This window comes from Dromaius novaehollandiae, chromosome 16, assembly GCF_036370855.1.
Source record: "Dromaius novaehollandiae isolate bDroNov1 chromosome 16, bDroNov1.hap1, whole genome shotgun sequence".
In the NCBI taxonomy this organism is placed as follows: Eukaryota; Metazoa; Chordata; class Aves; order Casuariiformes; family Dromaiidae; genus Dromaius; species Dromaius novaehollandiae.
In genome coordinates, this window is record NC_088113.1 from 5,408,296 (window position 1) to 5,429,296 (window position 21,001).

General features: G+C 52.5%; 1 protein-coding gene across 3 annotated transcripts in view; it reads left to right on the forward strand.

Moving 5' to 3' along the window:
- The first annotated feature begins 3,658 nt into the window (after positions 1 to 3,658).
- Positions 3,659 to 21,001, forward strand: part of TP53INP2 (tumor protein p53 inducible nuclear protein 2) — a 37,100-nt gene continuing 19,757 nt past the window's right edge. For all 3 annotated transcript variants that reach the window (XM_064521365.1, XM_064521366.1, XM_026100109.2), the window contains exon 1: positions 3,659 to 3,968. The gene's annotated coding sequence lies outside the window, so the exon portion shown is untranslated. The remainder of the gene's footprint in view (positions 3,969 to 21,001) is intronic.

Genomic DNA, 21,001 nt, shown 5'->3' on the forward strand with positions numbered 1-21,001 from the left:
ATTTTGGCTTGCTTTTGACCTATATCCCCAGGACATACAGGGACATGGTTATGACATCCTTCATGGTGCTCAGCAGTTACTTGCGTGACCCTATCATCAACTAGAGAAAGAACTGGGGCACTGCTCACCAGGCTTAGGGAAACCCCATGCCTCTGATGCCAAGACCAGCATCTGCTCAATATGCAGTGAAACGGCCGCCCTGGGGCACTACAGAAAAGTCAGAGCAGAAAAGCAGACAAGGGTTAGGACTCCTCAGGCTTGGCCTGACTGGAGAACCTGGGATGTGATGCTCAGTCCATCCCGATCACTGGTCATGTTCTTGGAGGATTTTGCAAAGATCCAGTCAGACTATTATTTCCTGATTTTTGTATTTCTTCAGAAGTTTTGGGTAGCTGGACCCAGCATCATTTTTTAATAAAGGATGGGAAAATAATATAGAGAGCCCTGACTGATTTGCATGTCATTTGTTGGGTAGCCAGTGCTGAAAGGAAGCACATGCTTTACATTCTGGCCCTGGACCTTGCCAGCAGCTGTCAGTGCTGATCCTCAAAACTGCTTCAGTGAAGCAGAGGCCAACCTGATCAGCCTATTTTTAACAAGAGTCACCCAAATACACAGAGTAACACTGGTTGTACATCTTTGAGAAGCAGAATGTTATGCATCTGCTGGCTAGGAAGTCTGTAGTTTCATGCTATGATATACAGAGGCTACAGCTAACTCTCCATTACCTGCAGGCAGGTAATTTGCAGAGTCACCTGCTTGCTTGCTCTTTCCAGGTAGAACCATCTTAAGTCTTGCAGGTCTACTCACTCCGTGTATCATGGCTTTCAGTGCCCTGATGTCCCTGGCCAACCTGGAGCTAGGTTAGCCTGGAAGCCTGGAAGTTAGGTTATCCCATTTGATAGGGTGGGTGTCCCTGCATCCCACCCCCAGACCACCAAAGACAAGTCACTGCCTGATCTTCTTTCCCTTATTTGGTGTATTCCAGAGACTGCTGTCGCAGAGAGCTGAGCACATGGTCCTCACAGCAAAGGCAAGGGCCACTCCGATACACGTAGGCTCTCCCTGCTAGCCCGGTAGCACCGCCACAAAGGCAGAATGATGTGGACATGAGCTCAGGGTGGCAGCTCAGTCACCGCAGGCCTGTAGATACACGGAGGCCGTGTAACCACAGCCTCCGGACTGCTCTTCCCTGCCCTTACGAGATTAAAGTGTGCATTTCCCGCTGCCACATAGGCATGACTTTCAAAATTAGTTTCAGCCCAGCAGCCCCTGGCACCCAGACCCTGGCCCAGCAGCTACCAGCAGCCTCTGTTTGAATGCTCCAGGCTACCCGCTGGTGCAAAGTTCTCTCTTCTGCTTTATCACATTTGTGGCAGCTTCCCTCCAGCAATAAATCACCGTAGCTAGTAACTGCCCCTGGGAGTGGAACTGCCTCCTTTTATGCACAAAAAGACCAGGGCAGGATGCAGCAGAAACAGAAGCATTTCCCATCCCATCCAGGAGAGGTAAGGTCCCTCAGTCATCCCATGCAGTCAGTCTTTTAGAGGACCTGCCAGCTTGAGTGCGACAGTTTAGCCTGGGATAAGGTTAACTCTCGCAAGATTTTTTCCAGTCCTGTCCGGCAACAGGATTAAAGGGCAAGTGGTAAAGGGTTCTACCACTCCTGCTATAGCCGATTAGCACCATACTGTACTCTTTCCATGTGAAAGAAGTTAGCAGCCAAATGAAACCCCACAAGCAGTGTGACTCTGTGTATTCAAGCGGGGATCAGGGTCAAAACCTCAGGATCCCAGTCCCTGCTCTCCCACTCCTGTTTGGAGCCTTTCCTTGAGCGTTACCATCCTTTCCGGGTGTCTGCTGCACACATCTCCACTCCTACGTTCAGTGAGCACCTCCAGCTCTTTTTGGCCTCAGTGGGACCTACCATTGCCAGCCCACCATTATTGTGCTGAAAATGCCCTGCACGGGACATCCCCAGTGAGCAGATTTTCGCCTTAGAAATATTTCAGACTTCGCATGCCACCTGCTTCTGCCCACCACCCGCAAAGTGGGGTGAGAGCTGTGCCAGGTGGCAGCTATCCTTCAGGAGTTTGCACACTTCCGCAAGAGTCTTCAATTATAGAAGACCAAATATTAATTAATTTACGACCTCAGGCTGAATAAGACTCAATTAAATTCTGCCTCTTGTGAATTCACGATCGGGAGTTCTCACCTGTGCTGCCAGATGAGTCCTAACTGTACCATGCATGACTCTGACACTTAAACTGCTTTATTAATGACTCTTTCAATAAATGTTCTGTCTTTATAGGGACAAACAATTTCCTTCCTTCCTCTTGCCATGTGACAGGCTTGGGATGAGGCCAAACGACGTCTTGGTCTGTGGTCAGACCCTGCTGAGGATGAAGGCAAACCTGGTGCCACTGAGCATCTTTGGGGCTGCAACGCTCGTGGGGTAGCAGTCCACGCGTACTAGCGCTTGCTATGAGCCACCACAACTCTTGAAGCAGCTCGCTTGTCCTGAAGCCAGAGGGCCACCACCGGGGACTTTCAGCCCGTCAGTCCTGTCCAGCCCCCTCATTTGTGCCTGATCAAAGCTTCTCTCCTTGAATGAGCTCTCACCGACATAATGGGGAAAAGGGGAAATGAGTGACCGGCTGAGCCCAGAGGCTGCTTAACTCCGAGAAGCCTGGTGCTTCTGTCCCTCATACCCTCTCTCGCGTACGTCCCTCGCGGTCATTTCCTCCAGCATTTGGTCCGGGGAGCCAGGCACATCTTATCATCCCTACCGCTTCCGGGCTCCCCCTGCTTCCTCGGGCTGCTGCCTTCCCCGACACCGGCCTGGCTGCAGTGGGATGGGATCATTTCTTCAGCTGTGCTTTTTTCGATGCATTTCCTCTTTCTCTCCACTCCCTTTGCTTCCTGACTCCGGAGGTCTCCTTTCCTCAAATAGACTCCATGTTCTTCCTGCTCTTAGCTCCCTCCCTTTCCAAGAGCAGCTATTGCAGAGCCGCTTCATCCCTTTCCCATGGAGTCTGCCGTTGAATTCCTAAAGCTTTCGAGCATCCCGTTGCATCCTCACTCAGGCACTCTGGCAGCACCCAAACTGGGAGCCAAGGCCAGGCGCTCCAGGGCCAACCATTCGACGCCAGCCTCGTGCCACCCAGCTCCGCTCGCTCCCGCATCCCTGCTCCTCTGCCCCAGGGCTGAGCACCCCGACGAGGAGGCTCTGCCCCAGCGGCCGGGGCAGAGCTTTGGCCTGGGCTCCCCCCACGGCTCTCCTGTCCCCCCGCTCGCTAGCCAAGCCGCCGAGCCAGCAGACCCGCCGTGCTTCGGCGGGCAGGCGGTGCCGCGCCCCGACGGCGTGGGAAACGGGGAAGCCGGCACCAGTCGGGGCCGCCCGGGGGGCAGGGCCGGCCCCCTCAGGGGCCGCGCTGGGCGGGCAGGGGGAAGGAGGACAAACAGGAACCGCGGGCCGCCCTCAGCCCAGTGCCCAGCGGGCCCGCTGCGACCGCGGCAGCCGGCGGCCACGGCGCCCTCCCGCAGGCAGCGCCGCCCCCCGCCCCGCGCTCACGTGGGGCCGCGCCGGCTCCGCCCCGCCCCGCCCGGCGCCGCTCCCCATTGGCTGCTCCGCGGCGGCTGCTCCGCCGGCGGCGGGCGGGCCCCTTTGTGACGTCACAATCAGCTGTTTGAACGTTCTAATTTCTGCTCGGGGACCAGCTGGGCGAGGAGCGGTTCCGGAGGATACGGCGGCGGCGGTGGTGGCGGCAGCCCGGGCGCGCCCGCCGCTTGGCCCTTCTCGCCTCGGGGTGTTTTTGGTTCGCAGGTTTTTTTTCTTCTCGTGTTGTTTTCAATTAAAGCTACCTCAACAGACTCTACCTGAAGCTGGTGCTTTACTCTATTTAAAATCCCGGAGGCTTTCTCGTGGTGTTCTTGTTTACAAAGCAGTCGATGACATTAAAGGCAAGGTAAGTGTCGCTCTCCGTGAGCCGCGGCCGTGCGGGGCCTCGGGGGGCCTCGGCCGGGCCCTTGGGCAGTTTCGTTCTGTTGATGCTTTGGGGGATGCGGAGACGGGGCCACCTCTCCCCCCGGCGTGCGGGGCCGGCCCTGCCGGTGCCCCTCGCGGACACCGGTGGGGAGGTTGCTGGCAGGGCAGGGGGAATCCCGGGGGACTGCGGGGCGGCGGGGGAGGGCGAGTGGCCTCTTGGCGTTTGCAAGCCGCGTTTCCAAGTCGGGGGATGTGAGGGAAAGGAGCGTTGTGCGTGCGGGGAGAGGCTTCGGCTGACCTCAGAGGCCCCCTTCTGCTCGGCTCGGCGGCAGCGATGGGGAGAGGGAGCGGCGCCAAGGCAGGGCTGAGGGCAGATCGCCCCGTTAACCCCTAATTACAGAGGGCGGCGGTTTCCCTCGGCTTTGAACAAAAGGCTCGCTTGGTGGGCAGAAATAAGGCACGGCGGCCCCGTCCCTGCCTGCCTCGGCGGCGAGCGGGGACCTTTTGTCTGCTTTCTCCGTGGGAGGCGCGGCGGTGTCCGGGCGGCGGGCGAGCAGGGACCCGGGACGCTGGCGGCGAGCGGAAGCGCCCGGCGGGGAGGGGGGCGCGGCGCCTCCCCGGGGCCGGGGGGGGGAGCGGGGGCCGGGGCGCCGCGGGGCAGCGCCGGGGGTGCGCGCCCCCCCCCCCCCCCCCCCGCGCCTGTTGTTTGTTTCTTCATCCCCGGATTAAGATTCGAGGCTGCTCTCTGCTCCCATTGGCTCAGCAGCGTTGGAAGGCTATAGTGACGTGTGCGGGATTTGCATATGACATTGAGACGTCACAAGGCCAGCGCACCCCCCCGCTCGGCGGCGCGCTGTCCCGCCGTGACCCCGGGGCCCGGGCGAGCCGCCGGCAGCCGAGCCCGCGCCGCCTGCTGCCCTCCCCGCCGCTGGGCCGCGGGGCAGGAGCGCAGCTCCGGCCGGGAGCTGGGGCGCGGGGAGCGCCGAGAGAGCCTGGAAAACGTCTGATGGCAAATAGTGTTTAATGTATAGCCAGCCAGACTGCCCTGAGATTGGATCGTGCCGGTTGTGGCATGCTGCATAAATAGAAAGTTATTTTAATATCTTTCTGGCATCTGTACAGCTGTTTCACAGATCTGCTTTACCAGTGTCTCTTTGCAAATCCAACCTAAAAATTCTGTGGGTGTGTTCCCCCCCCCCCCCCAGCAAGTTTCAAATGTACAAGCATCTCCCACCTGAGCTCAGAGTTGACTGTTTTCATTAAGGATTTGTTTTGGTCAAAAATGTTGCTTTTTGAAAATGGAACGTAAATATAGCTGTTTGTATTTACATATCTCCACTTTGTATTTAACTAAGTGCCTTCCAGCAAAAAAGTTTTTTTGAATACCTAGATCTTTGCATCTTGATTTGGCAAAATACTTAAGCTTGTTCATAAATCCTGTTAGTTTTAATGAGGTTTTGGCGTGTGCATGAATGTGTCACTAAGTTTAACTACTATGAAGAAGGAACTGTGAGCATGTATTGCTCAGGCCAGGTGAGGAAAGATGCAGGCCTTGGCAAGCTCAGATGGGTGCTGTGGCCTCCCTGGTGCTACAGAGGCTTACTGCAACCACAGCAGCCACACACCTCTGCAGTGCAGCTGTGTTTTGGGGTGGTGAGCCTGAGATGTAGTGGAGGCTATTCTTCTTACCTGTCCAAAGCCATCTGCTTTGGGGTACACCAAAAATGCCAGAAGTCCCGGAGGGGTTGCTTCCCCCCCAGATTTTTTTTTGCCTCTTAGCTAGGTACCTAAGTGGGATGGCCAAGACTAGAAGTTCCTGGAGACCAGGTGGGTTTTTTCCAACCTGCTCCCATCTGTGGGATCTCCTCAACTGAAAAGCTGACCGCTGGACTCTATAGAGTGTAACTTTTTAATGAAACATGTTAAAATGGGTGTTGTTGCTCTTGCATTTTTTTAATTTGCTTCCTCTTATATATATATAAAGGCACGCTACAGTCCTATTTAGAGAGCCTAACCAAAGGCATGGGCACCTTGGCTTGGAGGTTGTTCTTGGGACCAGAAATACCCCTTGCTGACAATGGACACCAGCAAGGGCTGAGCCAAGCAAGTGCTAAATGCTGTCTGCTGTGAATTTAGCCAAGGTATTGCTGTGATTAGAAGCTAAGCCTGGCGGAGAAAAAGTAATGGTTTCCAAAGAGCCAGGAACAAACTTCTCTAAACTTTTCCCCTCTGCTTTTTTTTCTCCAGACAGAAAGATTTCTGCTTTAAAAATCATTGTCACCATTAGTAATACCTGGGCTTGCATTAGATTAGTGATTATCTGAAGGAATACAAAGGGAAGGGGAAAAAAAGTGGAAGCTTTTTGTTCAAGAATAATCTTAAACCAGTATCACCTGCTTGTACCAAGACTGGAAAAACCTGAGACACTAACTCTTAGATAAGAGCTCTTTAGTGCTAATTGGGCAGCGTGTCCTGCACAGGCAAGTCTTGTGCCAACACACATGTGGCCCCAAGGAGGCTCAGAACAGACCTTCTGGTGAAATCACGGCTTCTGCGTTATGGAAGTCCAACTTTCCAATTAGTATTCAGCTCCCTGTGCTTTACATAGGGTGTAACTTTTGGGCTGTTCACCTCTCAGTATGTATGCACACTCCTAGTGATATTTTACCTAGTACATCTGAGAGAGGAAAACATCTGGGCTTCCAAAAACTCTTAAGACAATGTCTGGCATATCTAAAATTCCTGCTTGTTGAAATACTGCTGGCCACCAAGATTTTTTTTTTTTTCCCAAGGCTCTGTATAGTTGTATTCAAGGGCTTCAAACAGCAATAGATCAAATTTGTCCTTGGGGCAATGACCTTTCCTGTAGCAGTGTTAGACAAGGGACTGAATATGTATTAGGCCGTAAGTGAATGCCCAGACGTTTACACCAGCTCCAGGAGGAACACCCTCCCTTTCTGCAACCTCAAGCCCCTCTCCTTCAGGTGGGATTTGGAGGAGCCTGTAGGGAACACTGGTGACATTAAACTCCTGGGCAGGGCAGAGGAAGGAGCTTTCCTGTATTGCTGCCAGCTGCATGGGCCCTTTTTGCAGAGCTTGTCTTGGCACCTGGGTGCTTTCTGTGCTGTGTGGGAGATCTGGTTGTCTCTGGAGTTTTGCTTGGTTTGGGTGGTGAAACTAGATGGTCAGTGTGATCACAGCCCCACAGGTTGCTTCCTGTTCATGGTAAGAGTCTAGCAATAAAGACTCTTCTTCCTCTGATATTTTCTATTACTTGCCTTCTCCTCCCATTCTTCAGTATGAGGCAGCAGAAGAGGCTCTGAGCCTGAATCGGCCTCTTTGATGGAGTCTGTCTGCACATGCCAGCAGCAGGCTCGGGGTCTGGTTCTGCCCATCGTGCTGGTGTGGCCAGGGATCCCCCAGGGAAACCCCTTAACCCAGGCTGCTGGGGAGGCAAATGGATAAACACTGCTGTGGTGCAGATGTCTCCAACGGTACCCAACTTGCTGTGTTAATCCAGCCCTGCAAAACTCTCCTGGAGGTGTACAAGTCCACAAACAGCTTGGCTCCCTTCCCTTGGCTGGTGAGGGACAGAACAGTGCCAGGATGCCTTGCTGGCCTTTTTTGGGGTGGTGAGCAGAGGGCACCCTCTGAGCTGCATATCTGAGCCCTGCTGGGCTGGGACAGGGCCTTCATGTGTCCGCTTTGTGTCCTAGGTGTGTTGCACAGAGCCGCTCCTCTTCTGTGAGGCTTGGGGCTGCCTGCTCTGCAGCCCACAGACCCACGTTTGAAAGCCACTGGTGCCCAATGGCCACTGGCAATTATGCTAGTGCTTCTTGGATGTGACCTTTAGGTTCCTGTGGAGTTAATTTCCTTCCCAAACATCTCATCCTAACTACTTTAAGGGGGTGAAGGGGGTTGATCCAGGAGGTTTCCTTCTCTTCATGTTTCAGTGCCAATTTTAGGATGTTGATTAACACTGCAGGGAGAGAGCAGCCTGTGATGCACATGTCTTAATTTGGTAAAATGAGCTGAAAACAACCTTTCCCAAGTGTGTTGGAGGAGTGCACCTGATTTATACCTCCAGTGCCTGTTGTGATGACTGCACAGGATCTTCTTAGCTCTGCTGAGGAAGGACCATTTCTGCTGTTTGTCATCAGTATCCCTCCTGCTGCGCAGTAGTTATGGAAAGTTTCAGGAAGCCCACTGCCATTTCCAAGCAGACGTGTTGTTACTGCAGCCTGTGACTTGGGATCTGCCATTCCTGATAACTGTGAAGCTGAGACTCCCACTCCAGTGGGATCCTTGCACATCACAGGGCTTTGTTGTGGTTTCTTTTGCCTATTTTTAGTTCCCTGGGTTATTTGCAGTGACAGTGACTCAGAAAAACTAACTATTGTGTAGAGGTCTCGGGGGGGGGGGGGGGAGGGGGAACCCTCAATGCATTATGGTTGTCTTACTCTAACTCTTATTCAATATCCTCCAACAAGTTTTAAGAATTTGATAGTTGGCTTTTCTGGAGGAGTTCTGATAAACTTAGATCTTTAAGAAAGCTGTCTGAGTGTCACTTGTAAGCCGTCCCTCCCTGCTGGCAGTAGCAGGCCTGGAATAGGCTTGCCATCCCAAGTGAGGGGCATGGCCAGGCTGCAGAAGCCCAGTAAGGTTGGAGCTGTGCCGTGGAGGTGACCCAGCCCTGTGGCTGGGAGCCAGGCAGAGTGGAGACAGCCACAGCACTAGGGCTGTGGCAGAGGAGCTCCGAAGTGATAGCAGCCTCCCTCTGCTCACACTGCCGAGGGCAAGGAAGGGTTAAGACAGGCCAGGTCATCTCTTGAGTCAGGACTTCATTCCTCAGCAGAGGCCGGCTTCAGATGGAGGCTGTAGTTGCTCCCTTGCTTGGGAGGAGGGGTGCTTGGAGGCCTTGGGTCTTGGACCCTTCCCGCACCCCTCTTTTCATGCCAAAGAGCTTGGTGGCACTGGCCACCCCTGTGTCAGGGCTGAAGATGGGGTGTGTATGGGGGTAGTGAAGCCGTTGTCCATCCACTCAGTCCCTAGCTCTGGCCAGCAGCAGCTGGGGCACCTGGTGACCGAGATGGCCCAGCCGGAGCTAGCTCTCCCTGTGGAGAGGGTTAAGTGTACCACTGATTTCTCTTCTATCTTGGGGCGATTAAGCCCTAACCATAAGGATCTGATACGTGGGCAGTAGCTGAGGCTGGACTTTGCTGGCCTTGCCAAGGCAAACCAAGTAGCTGAGGGAAACCTGGGTGTCCTGAGGTTCCCCTACTGCTGAATGCTCCCCAGACCTTTCCTCACGTGAGGTGCAAAGATCTGTTACAGCGTGCAGGCCGTGTGAACTAGATGTGGAAGGGAGTGGCTGGACTCTTCACTGAGTTGCAGTGCTCCCACAGGGCCCTGCTTCCTGGTGAAGCCTGGGCTCCGCACAGGACCCATCTCCTGAGGAGCACCATGCAGGCCTCCCGGGACAAGGCAGAGCACGTAGGCTCACCCAAGCCCGCAGGGTGCTCACTGCCCAGGGGCTGCTGAGCCCTGTTCTGCCTCAGAGCTGACTGCATTTCCTCAGCAGATATAGCATTTCCTCAGCAGATACAAGTCTTGCAGATGCAGCATGAGAGAGAAGAATCCATCTGAGCTCTGACCAGCCCTGGCCGCTGGAGGTGCACAGAAGTTGCTTCCTGCCCAAACGGATTCCGTAGGCACCTTTTCTGCCTAGTTACAGGTACTGCTTAGACAGCAGGATAGTTGTAACTTAAATCCAGTTCTAGAGACCATCTGGGTCCCTTCCATGAGGCTGCCTACCTTGGTTCCCCTGGTGTAAATGGGGCAAACATCTGCTGCAACAAAAGTAGGGGCTTTCTGAAAACCTGGAAGAACTTAGGAGCTTTATCCACTGATGTCTGTGTTGCATCCCAGCCAAAGAAGGGCTTGGCGGAAGACTCTGCAAGGACTGCGATGCCTTGGGGCTGTCTTGCTGTCCAGGTGCTGCTGGCAGCAGCTGGCCAAAGAGTCTTTTGCCATGTTAAGGGGTGAGAGCCACTTCCACCCTTCAGTGACAATGGTGCTGGGTATTTGGTATTTTCTGTGGCCTGTGGGGATGGTCTGGAGCTAATTAAGGATGATGCACTAATCACATTGGCTAGGAGCTGTTTCCAATTAGGGCGGAAAGGCAATAAAGAGCCTGCTCCTGCCTCTTTAATGCAGTGTTGCCAAGAATTTCAGAGTGAATGGAATAAAGTGAGGGGTTAGGATTAAAGATCATTTTGGTACTTGTTAGTCTGCCAGGGTCTGGGTACTGCTTTCATATTTTGGAATAAAACCTGAGGGCTTTCCCCGCTGTGCGTACAGGAGTATCACTTGTAGCTCCCCAAATGCAACTGCTTCTCAGGTGGAGAGTGGGGCAGTGGCCAGCCCTGGCAGAGGTGCAAGGGCACACATGAAGCCTTTGTGCTCTTTCCATGGAGGCCTGTCTGATCACATTGTCTGTCCATCTGCCCTGTGCCCATGCTCTGGCTAGGACAGGCAGTCAAGGCAGAGTCTGGCCAAGCAACCCCACGCAACCCTTTCTCAGAAAATTGCAGATCACTGTGTGAGAGTGTCCTGTCTTTAAGACTTTCCCTGAAAGCTTGCATGCTACAGGGAGCTGGTTGTTCATCTTTCAAGCTTTATAAGATGTAAAGCTTGGTCCTGTTTGGGATCCCAGGGTCCCCAGGCATTTCAAACCTGTTCTGCAGTGACCTGAGCTGTCCCTGAGGCATCTTGTGTTACTTTGGATTATGTTATAAAAACCCAGAAGGCCATGTGCAATGTTCACTGCCTCCCATTTGGATGCTGATGCAGGGGAAGAGATCAGGCTTTAAAATGATTGTGTTGCCCAAATGACTTACTAAGCTCTTAGCTGTGGATGTCTCCACTGCAGTGCTAGCTTGGGAGTTTCCAGGGTGAGGAAGCTCCCTTGCTTTATCCGAGGGGCTGATTCCGCAAGCTTTGCCCTGCGTGTGTAATTTGCCCTTGCTGCACACATGGCTATCAAAGCAAGCACTTGGTTTGCCTCCAGAGAATTGCTGCTGCACGGCCACCAGCACTGGATGCTCCTCTTGTCCTGTGGGGAGCCACAAAGGTGGAACCTGGCACTGCAAATCTCACTTTAGAGGCCCCAGGCCATATTCAGTTGAGAGTTTGCTGCAACTTGGCATAAAGAAGCTGTTGAAGCAGAGAGGAAACAGCAGAAATACAGCACTGAGGTGAAGGGGTGCCAGTGGGGAAGCAGAATGGTTAGGATGGGCAGCTATGAGGTTCAAATGTTTCAGCTTCTGGCTTTTCCATTGATGTGCCATATGATTTTTGGGACCAGTCTCTAAACATCTTGGTACCTTGGGAAATGAAAATTCATCCCCCAAGAGGAAGGAAGATTGAGTATCAACTAATGTTTAAAGTACTTTGCTATTGTCCAGTGAAAGTGGCTGTCACATTTTTTTAAGGAAGTTTTTCATTCTCTATTTTGACTGCCTAGTTTATTATGTGACTTTAAAAACTCACTAGAGGATGAACTTCTTGTCTGGGGCCTCTCCAAGCAAAGCCTTTAGGATATAAAGGAGAGACCCAAGGGGTAGCCCTCCTTTGCTCCATGATGGGCTGTCAGACAGATGCGTTGAGCCCCAATGGGATGTCCTGGGGGAAGGCAGCACTAACTGCTGACTGGGTTTTGGCAGAGCTGTGGCTTACAGAGGCAGCCAGTAGTCCAGCAACAAACCTAAACTGGCTTTCTAAAATAAAATGGAGAAATTTTTCTGACTCAGACCTTGGCCTTCAGTAGCTACTTGAGTGTTTTGCTGGACGCATGTCCTCTTACAGCTGGATTGGGCTGGCACTACCAGCTTCCTAGTCTGCCTCAGATACGCCAGCTCTTTTGTCTCCATCACCTTCAAGGGCTGTTTGTTGGCAAAGGACTGCAGAGGGAGCAGAGCATTAAGCTGTCTCTGCTGTAGTTTGACATACAAACCTGAAAAAAGTAACCTGTCTGGAATTTTTATGAAGTCCTGGCATGCATTCGGGGTCCTTCAAGGTGCCCTCCCAAGCAAGGCTGGTCTGGGCTCTAGTATCCCTGGCTCTTCCAAGCCCACTTCAGCCCTACTGTATCGTTCTGAGAAGTTGCACAGTTATGCTGAGGTCATCTTTGGCCCAGCACTCTTGCTTGCCTGGAAATGCCATAGGGCACAGCTGCCCCCACTAAAAAAAAGTATGTAAACCTGCTCTTGGGAGTCTCCTGCTTGAACCTACAAGGGGATGTGGCCACCTGTGGTCCTGAGGGCTTGGAGCTGTTGTTGGTGCCACATGCAGACTGGTCCAGGATTCTGGATGCCTCCTGTCCCTTTCCCCTTCTGCTCAAGGTTTTTGGAAAGATCAAGCATCCTGAAGTCCTAGGACATCAAGTGGGCTTTTTTTTTTTGGGGGGGGGGGGGGGGGGGGGGGAGGTGGACACTAAGATTTCTTCCATGAACCTTGCCCACGCTGCTCCCTGTTCCCCTTTTCGGCCTGGGGCCTGGCTGTTGGCCACAGCCTCTGCTTTGGCAATTACTGGGCTGAGATATGTTGTGCAGCGGGTGTGATCCATCTTCAAGACCGTGCTGGCTAGGGAAATCCATGCATGTGGCCCCTGAAGAGACTCAACTGACATCTGCCCTTGGCAAGCTGGAGTGTATTTAACAAATGTGCTCCAGCCAGCTGCTGTATTTCAGATTGGTTGTAATGCCTGCTTGGAACAAGTAGGGAGCTCTGAGAAATGGCATGTAACAAAACCACTGGCTGTGACTGTTTTCACTGCTGACTGCAGGGCAAGCCTAGCTGTTGTCCTCCAGCCTGGATCAAGGAGGGGAGGCTGGAGCTCAGCTCACTCTTCTTGCTCCTAATGCTCACATCTGTCCCACTGTGTGGAAAATCTCCACCACGGTCAGTGTGTAGAGCATTTGAGATACAGCTGAACAGTCTAGTTTCCGTTCAGCCCAGACATATCAGCCCCTGTCTTTGTTTCCCTAATGTATACTGTTAAGTTCTGTGCTCCAGGAAGGAGGATGTCTGAGTAGCTTAATTGTGATAGCACTCTAGAAAGATGATGGAAAGCCCATGGGCTTTCCTTGGGTCATGGCTGTGATCAGGGTCCCAGGGTGAGGGGTACCTTAGCTGAGCTCCGCCAGAGCCTGTAGCTCTTGCTGTAGTCAGAGAAAATGACTGTCATTTCTCAGTGCCCCCAAAACACCCAGGTTCGGTGCTTCAAAGGGAAGCCAGAAAACCTCCTAGGACAAGGAGTGGGGAATCCTTGCTGACTTCCAATTCATTATGCCAAGAGACTCCTTGAGTCCCAGCCAAGTGCATTTTGAACAAGCTGTCCTAGCTGTACCCATCTCATTTAGCTGTAAACTCTTCCCCCACGTCAGTCTCGGCACAGGATGTGTGGAAAGAATGAATCATGGCTGGGGCAGGGGGAGCAGAGAGATCCCAGAGGGAGCTGGAAGTGTGCAGAGCCAGAGGGAGATGCAGGCTGGAGGGACAGGCCCACAGGCACCTGGTGGCCTGAAGCTGTGCCTGGCAGCCCCATGTGTGCACGCGTGTAGGCCCACCTGGCCTGCAGGTTACTCCTGTCCCAGAGCCACTCGTTCGGGTAGAGTACCTGCAGGCTGCCCTGGCCTGTGGGGAGAGGGCAAACAAAGGCAAGGGGGGACTGAGACATTCTAGAGAGGACAGCTAATGTCACACTACTGCCCCAACTCTGTTAGGGAGCAGATGTAGCTGGCCCTGAAAGCCAGGCAGGCAAGGTATACAGATGATGGATGGGGTGCAGGGCTGCTCAGTGCTTCAGCACCCAGTTCTGCATCCCCTGACAGCAGAGACCCACTGAGGTTCAGGGCATCAGACTTGTGGGAGAAAGTTCCCCTTGTTTTTTTTTATTTTTATTTTTATTTTTATTTTGCCATGTGGAGCAGGTATTGTGCCTCCTAATGCAACTAGAAGTGAGAAGCTCAAATGCATGGTTATCCCAGAATGGATAAATACAAGTGTGCCAGAGCCCCACATCAGGAGCAAGCACTCAAACTCGTGGCACTAACAACCATTTTGTGAATTTCTGCTGATCCAGGAGGGGCTGGATTTGAATGGCAAAGATGCAGCTCTGCTGTGCAGGCCCTGCTTGGTCTTCCATGGAGCTGCCTTATGAATGAGCTGTGTCCCTACTCTCATCAACCAGCTAGTAGTTGGGGACTTTTCTTAGCATGTGCAAAGCCAAAATGCACCAAGAAAAGTCTTATCTCTGGCCCAGGAAGCTCGCAGGTCCTATAGGAGGTCTTGAAGTAGTGTCCAGTTCTGGGCTCGCCAGTATGAGAGAGATGGAACTACTGGAGCGAGTCCAGTGAAGGGCCATGGAGATGATTAAGGGACTAGAGCATGTCATATGAAGGAAGGCTGAGATAGCTGGGACTCTTCAGCCTGGAGAAGGCTGAGGGGGGGATATTATCAATGTGTATAAGTATCTGAGGGGAGGGTGTAAAGAGGATGGGGCCAGGTTCTTTTCAGTGGTGCCCAGTGATAGAATGAGAAGCAACGGGCACAAATGGAAGCGCAACAAGTTCCATCTGAACATGAGAAAACTTCTTTATTGTGAGGGTGACAGAGCACTGGAACAGGTTGCCCAGAGAGATTGTGGAGTCTCCTTCTCTGGAGATAGTCAAAAGCCATCTGGACACAATCCTTGGAAATGTGCTCTAGGTGACCCTGCTTGAGGAGGGAGTTTGGACTAGATGATCTCCAGAGGTGTCTTCCAACCTCAATCATTGTGTGATTCTGTGAGATTGTCTGTGTGCCTTTTTGCTCAACCAAGAGGTCCCACAGCTGTGTCCCATCTCTCTGCTGGCCCTAGCTCTGTGAAAGTTCTCCCTGCCTTGGAAGTATCCCCAGGCCAGGTTGAGCTTTGAGGGAGAGCTTTGCCACTGCCTCTGAGCAAATAAGAGGTTTTGTCTCATGTCAGTGATGGAGCCATTTTTGATTCTTTCTTCTTCAGGGCTGCTTTGTGCTCTGTCCAGAGCCCTTCTGTGCCTCTCCTGATGCTCCAGCACAAAGAGCCAGTCCAGCCATTCCCAGTTCATGAGCAGTGGGAGGAAGATGTTAATTAGATGAGTGGGTTGTAAATCCATTATGGCCCTTATTGAGAACAGACAAGGATTGGTGCAAACCCACCAGGAACTAGGGCCTGTGCAAGCTTTAGGGAGCTCTCATGATGAGATTTCTTACCTGTCTTGCCCCTTTCCTCCTAGTTGTATCTGCACGGATTGCCAAGGGTATGGGAGTGCCAGCTGCAGTGCTTTCCTTTGAGGGCCATAATAAAGCTCTGTTGATCTCTGATGGTCCCCAAGTGCTGGAGAGACACCTGGGGCAGGAAGGCAGAGCATGGTGTTGCTGCTTACCCTGGAGGTGTCTAGCCTTAGAGCCTCCCTTCCTACCACAGTTTAGCTCTGAGCAGCCCCTTAGCCCTACTTTGCAGATGCCTGAGCCAAAGCTTGAACTGTCAGAGAACCGGAACTTATGTGGACCCTCAGTGAGGCTCGCTGAAGCCATCTGCTCCTCTGAGTTGCCCAGTGCGTTCCTGGAGCCTCTGTCTTTCCTTGCTCTCCTGGTAGCTCTCTAGTGCCTGGCAGCCATGGGGTTCCCTGCCACTATGCCAGCCCCAGGCACTTTGTACCCCTCTGTACCCTTCCCATCCCAAGCTGCTCAGAGAAGCAGAACTGGGCTTCTCTGGCAGGAACAGTGGGGTCCATTTGCTGCTGTGTAGGCTGCTGAAGAAGAGTCCTGTACCCCATCCAAGTCCCACAAAGCCCTACAACATTCAGCTGATCTTATGGTCAGAGGTCTCTGCTTTCCCAAGGCAAGTAGTGATGGGCTATTCCCTTCTGCTATTGCTTGTTCCCAGGCCTTGTCAGAGGGTGAAGAGGTGCTTTTATCCATAATACAGATCTCTTATTTTGGAGGCAGGGAGCTGAAAAGTCCCTTTAGCCTGGGGGTTAAGCTCACTTTGTGAATGGGGAGGCCCTTTGCCAGGCTTAAGCACGAGCACCCTCATGAAATGAAAAATTGCCAAGAGCCAGCTCTGCGCAGTGTAACAGCAGTAGGCTGAAGCAAGCAGCATGGCGTGAGAGGATGTGGGCTGCAGGGCACCTGTGCTGGGCTGAAATAGGGGACCTGGCAATTGCTGTGGCTCTGGAGGGCCCCGATGCTTAGGACATGAGAGCCCTGTCCCAGAGCTGTGGCTCCAGGTTCAGGACTGCAGAATGTCTCTTTGGAGTCTCAGGTCTCCATTTCTAGCCCTAATGCTTGTGTGAGAACCTCCAAAGGCCTTATGAAAACCTGTAATGACAGCTCTGAGAGCCAGCTGCCCACTTCAACTTAATGGGCTCGCTGTCTCCTTTGCTTTCTATTTTTTAAATGTTTGTTGGTGGGTTTTTTTTTTTTTTAAGATGCCGAAGAAATGGGATTGTTGCACCGAAATGAATTTTGAGCCCTGGCAGCAGGGCCTGCAGGGATCATTTGTTTCAGTGTTTGTGAAGAGCTATGGGGTTCCCAGGCAGCCGCACCGGAGCGTGGCAGCACCCTCACAGCACCAGTGCTGCTGCCTGACCGGACGCTCCCTTGCCTTGGGGCTAGACCGAAGACCTGCTTCAAGAGCCAGAGCCTTTCCTCCTCCTGAGGGATTCAGACAAGCCTCAGAGCAGCCTTCTGCTGGCCTTTCTCCTCTTCTAGAGGGAACATGGCAAATTCCCAGCCCTGGCTCCATCATGGGCTCATCTGGGGGTTCCTCAAACCCAGGCTTCAGGGAAGACCTCTAGGGCTGCTTGCAGGCTCTAAGGCACTTTCCTTCAGAGTTTGACAGAGCCATAAACCAGGGATTGCCCTCTAAATACACTAATGGCTGTGTGCCAAGCAGGGCAATGCACACAGCTGTCCTAGCGAGGTGCTTTGCCTTTCCCTCTGTCTAGCTCTTGATGGCATTTTAATGCCCTTTTATGTTGCTCAACCAAATACATTTTCTCCATGCTAATGATGCTCTGCACCTTGTGTCTGCCATCTGTCTGTAGCTCTCAGAGAGCTTAAGAGACATCAATAAAATGGGAGTCCTAACCTCCCTCTAAGCTGTAAGGACTTTGTTTCCCCAGCAATAAAGCTATAGCAGTAATGAAGCATAAATAGCCAAGAGACTTGCCCAGTCGCTGGCAAGCCAGACCCAGACAACAAGGCTGGGAGAAAGCGGTCCTCATCTTGCCTGGTGCCGTGCTGCTGCTGGGAGGGGGTTGGCCCCTTGCTGCCACTGCCCACCCCCTCCTGCACACTCCTGCCTGTGAGGCTGGGGACAGGACCAAGACTCAGGGCTCTAAGGCTGCCCCTACCTGCTCTGAAGAGTCTGCGTGTCCATGGGGCATGCGGAGTGTGTGTGGCAAGGGAGCAGCAGCTCGGAGCGGTCTGCACTGGAAGCTCCTCCCCTGTTTTTACTGTTTTCTGTCCCTCAGCCTGGTGAGACCAGGTTGGGGGGGACCAGCATGGTGCGGCTCTCTCTGCCCCTTTGAGCTTGGCTGTGTTTCTGCCCTGTGGTGCTGGGTGGTGAGGTTTGGAGGCCATTCTAGCATAAGAACATGGTAGTGTCTTGGGGCAGCGTTGTAAAATAACAGCATGGGGAGTGGGGCATGTGTGACAGTGTCATCAGCCTCAGCTGGAGGGTGGCAATGAAACATGTGCAACTGCCTTAAAAGAGCATCCCTGCAAATACACACAAAAAAACCCAACAGTAATAATTTTTAGAATTAAATCAATCTAAAGCAGTTATCGGCACAGGCAAATTTCAAGCAAAATTGTAGCGAGGCCTTTTGATGGGCAGCAGAGCACTCCCTCTGTTTGGTGTCCCAAATCTCCCTACAGCTATGTGAGGTGGCTCTCTTGATCTGCGCTGGGACAGCTCTTTCCTCTGAGGTCATTGCATTGCATTCCCCCATTACCAAGTTGGTACCCAGGGCTGTGAGGAGCCCTGCTCACTGCAAGCTGGGACAAGCCCCATCCCAGCACTGGAGGGCAGCGGGAGGTGGGCACAGCCTCCCCAGCGGCTTTGTTAGCTTTACAGGTGAGGGCTGTCTTCTGTCTATGCTGAGCTTTCCTGTGCCTTGCTGTATGGGTAGGAGACCCAAGAATGTGTAGTTCCTGTGGTTCCCCAGAACTGGAGAAGGCTAATGGTCACTGTGCAAACCTTTGAGATAGCTTAGGCTGTAACTGTCACTCCCTCCTGTTATTGGGCTGCAGGGCAGAGACTGGACGTGCAGACCAGTCTCAGCAGTGCTGCTGGTGAAGGCTGTGGCTCCTGATGGGTGTTACTTGCCTCTTGCCACGCTTCCCTTGTGCTGGTACTGGATGCTGAACTGAAAACTCTCCCCAGAAAAGAACTAGCCTGGTCACTGCTGGGATAGTTCCCCACTCTGACTCACCATGGAGCACTAGTGCCAGCCCAAGGGAAGGTGTGGAAGGCTTGGAGTCCATTCCCAGCCAGCTTTTATTACTAATATAATAAGAAAAAATCAAATGGAAAGTGTCCTTTGCAATTTCCTACCCTCCAGCTGCACAGTTTTGGTCCTTACCCCATCCTTGCTATTTTTTTTGGGAACCAAGGCAAAGGAAGCCTTGCTGGACCGTCTGTCAATCTGGCAATCCAAGTGCCTGTGTTTTCTCGCTGATCAGCTGATGCCCATGTGGGGAGGTGTATATTCACAGAATCACAGAATGGTTGAGGTCAGAAGAGACCTCTGGAGATCATCTAGTCTGACCCTCCCCACTCAAGCAGGGTCACCTAGAGCACGTTGCCTAGGACCATGTCCAAATGGCTTTTGAATATCTCCAAGGATGGAGACTCCATAACCTCTCTGGGCAACCTCTTCTAATGCCCTGTCACCCTCACAATAAAATAGTTTTTCCTCATGTTCAGATGGAACTTCTTGTGTTTCAGTTTGTGCCCATTGCCTCTTGTCCTGTCGCTGGGCACCACTGGAAAGAGTCTAGCCCCATCCTCTTTACATCCTCCCTTAAGATATTTGTATACATTGACAAGATCCTCCCTGAGTCTTCTCTTCTCCAGGCTGAAGAGTCCGAGCTCTCTCAGCCTTTCCTCATACGAGAGATGCTCGAGTCTGTTAATCGTCTTAGTGGCCCCTTGCTGGACTCTTTCCAGTAGCTCCATATCTCTCTTGCACTGGGGAACCCAAAACTGGTCACGGTATTCTAGATGTGGCCTCACCAGGGCTGAGTAGAGGGGAAGGATCACCTCCCTCAGTCTGTTGGCAATGCGCTGCCTAATGCAGCCCAGGATACCACTGGCCTTCTTGGCCACAAGGGCACACTGCACACTCATGGTGAACTTGGTGTCCACCAGGACCCCCAGGTCCTTCTCCACAGAGCTACTTTCCAGCAGGTCAGCCCCCAGCCTGTACTGGTACATGGGGTTATTCCTCCCTAGGTGCAAGACTCTGCACTCCCCTTTATTGAACTTCATGAGGTTCTCCTCTGCCCATTTCTCCAGCCTATTGAGGTCTCTCTGAATGGCAGCACAGCCCTCTGGGGTATCCGCCATTCTTCCCAGTTTTGTATCATCAGCAGCTTTGCTGAGGGTGCACTCTGTCCCTTCATCCACGTCACTGATGAATAACCTGAAGAGGACTGGACCCAGTATTGACCCCTGGGGTGTACTGCTAGCTACAGGCCTCCTACTAGACTTTGTACGACTGATCACAACCCTCAGCTCTGGCATTCAGCTAGTTCTCAATCCACTTCACTGTCTGCTCATCTAGCCTGTACTTCAGCTTGTCTGTGAGGAGGTTATGAGAGGCAGCATCAAAAGCCTTACTGAAGTCAAGGTAGACAACATCCACTGCTCTCCCCTCATCTACCCAGTCAGTCATTCCATCACAGAAGGCTCTCAGGCTGGTTAAGCATGATTTCCCCTTTGCGAATCCATGCTGACTACTCCTGATCACCTTCTTGGTCCTCCATGTGCCTGGAAATGGTATTCAGAATTAGCTGCTCCATCACCTTCCCAGGGATCCAGGTGAGGCTGATTGGCCTGTAGTTCCCTGGGTTCTCCTTCTTGCTCTTTTTGAAGTCTGGAGTGACGTTTGCTTTCTTCCAGTCCTCAGGTACCTCTCCTGAGTGCCATGGCCTTTCAAAGATGATTGAGAGTGGCCTTGCAATGACATCAGCCAGCTCCCTCAGCACTGGTGGATGCATCCCATCAGGGCCCATGGACTTAAGCATGTCCAGTTTGCCTAAGTGATCCTTATCGTGATCCTTTTCCAGCAAGGGAAAATCTTCATTTCTGAAGACTTTCCCTCTGGTTTCCAGGGCCTGGGATTCCTGAAGGCCAGCCTGTTCAATTGGCTGCTTTGCCATCTTGCTAGGAATGAATTTTATGGACCAAGCCCTCTTGCACTGCAGCAATCACACTGACCCCAGAAAGCTCACACCATGTAAATTCACAGCAGTCCTCAGATGCAACAGCATCATCACACCCTTTTCCCTATCCTTTCATCAAAGTTTCATACCACAAGCCATATTCAATGCCAGTGTAGCTCTAGAGGAACTGACACCACATGGGTCAAGATTTACATGAGGGGAAACAGTCAAACAGAGACCCCAAGTCAGACCTGGACCTGTTTCCCTTGGAACCACTGCTGCTTATCAGCCTCCCCCAGGAGAAGCTGCTTGCAAGGGAAGGGAACAGCCTGCAAAGTTTGAGGGGTGACCGACCAACCCCATCACATAGCTGTGAAGCATATCGTCTCCAAAATGCAGAGAACTTCTCTTAGAGGTGGGGATTGCAGCCTTTTGGGCAGAGGGAGATGGTCTGCCATGAAGCAGAGAAACTCTTTTCTTAGAGAGTTTCCCCAGAAAGTCAGCTGTGACTGACGCTATCCAAGTCCTGGCACACTG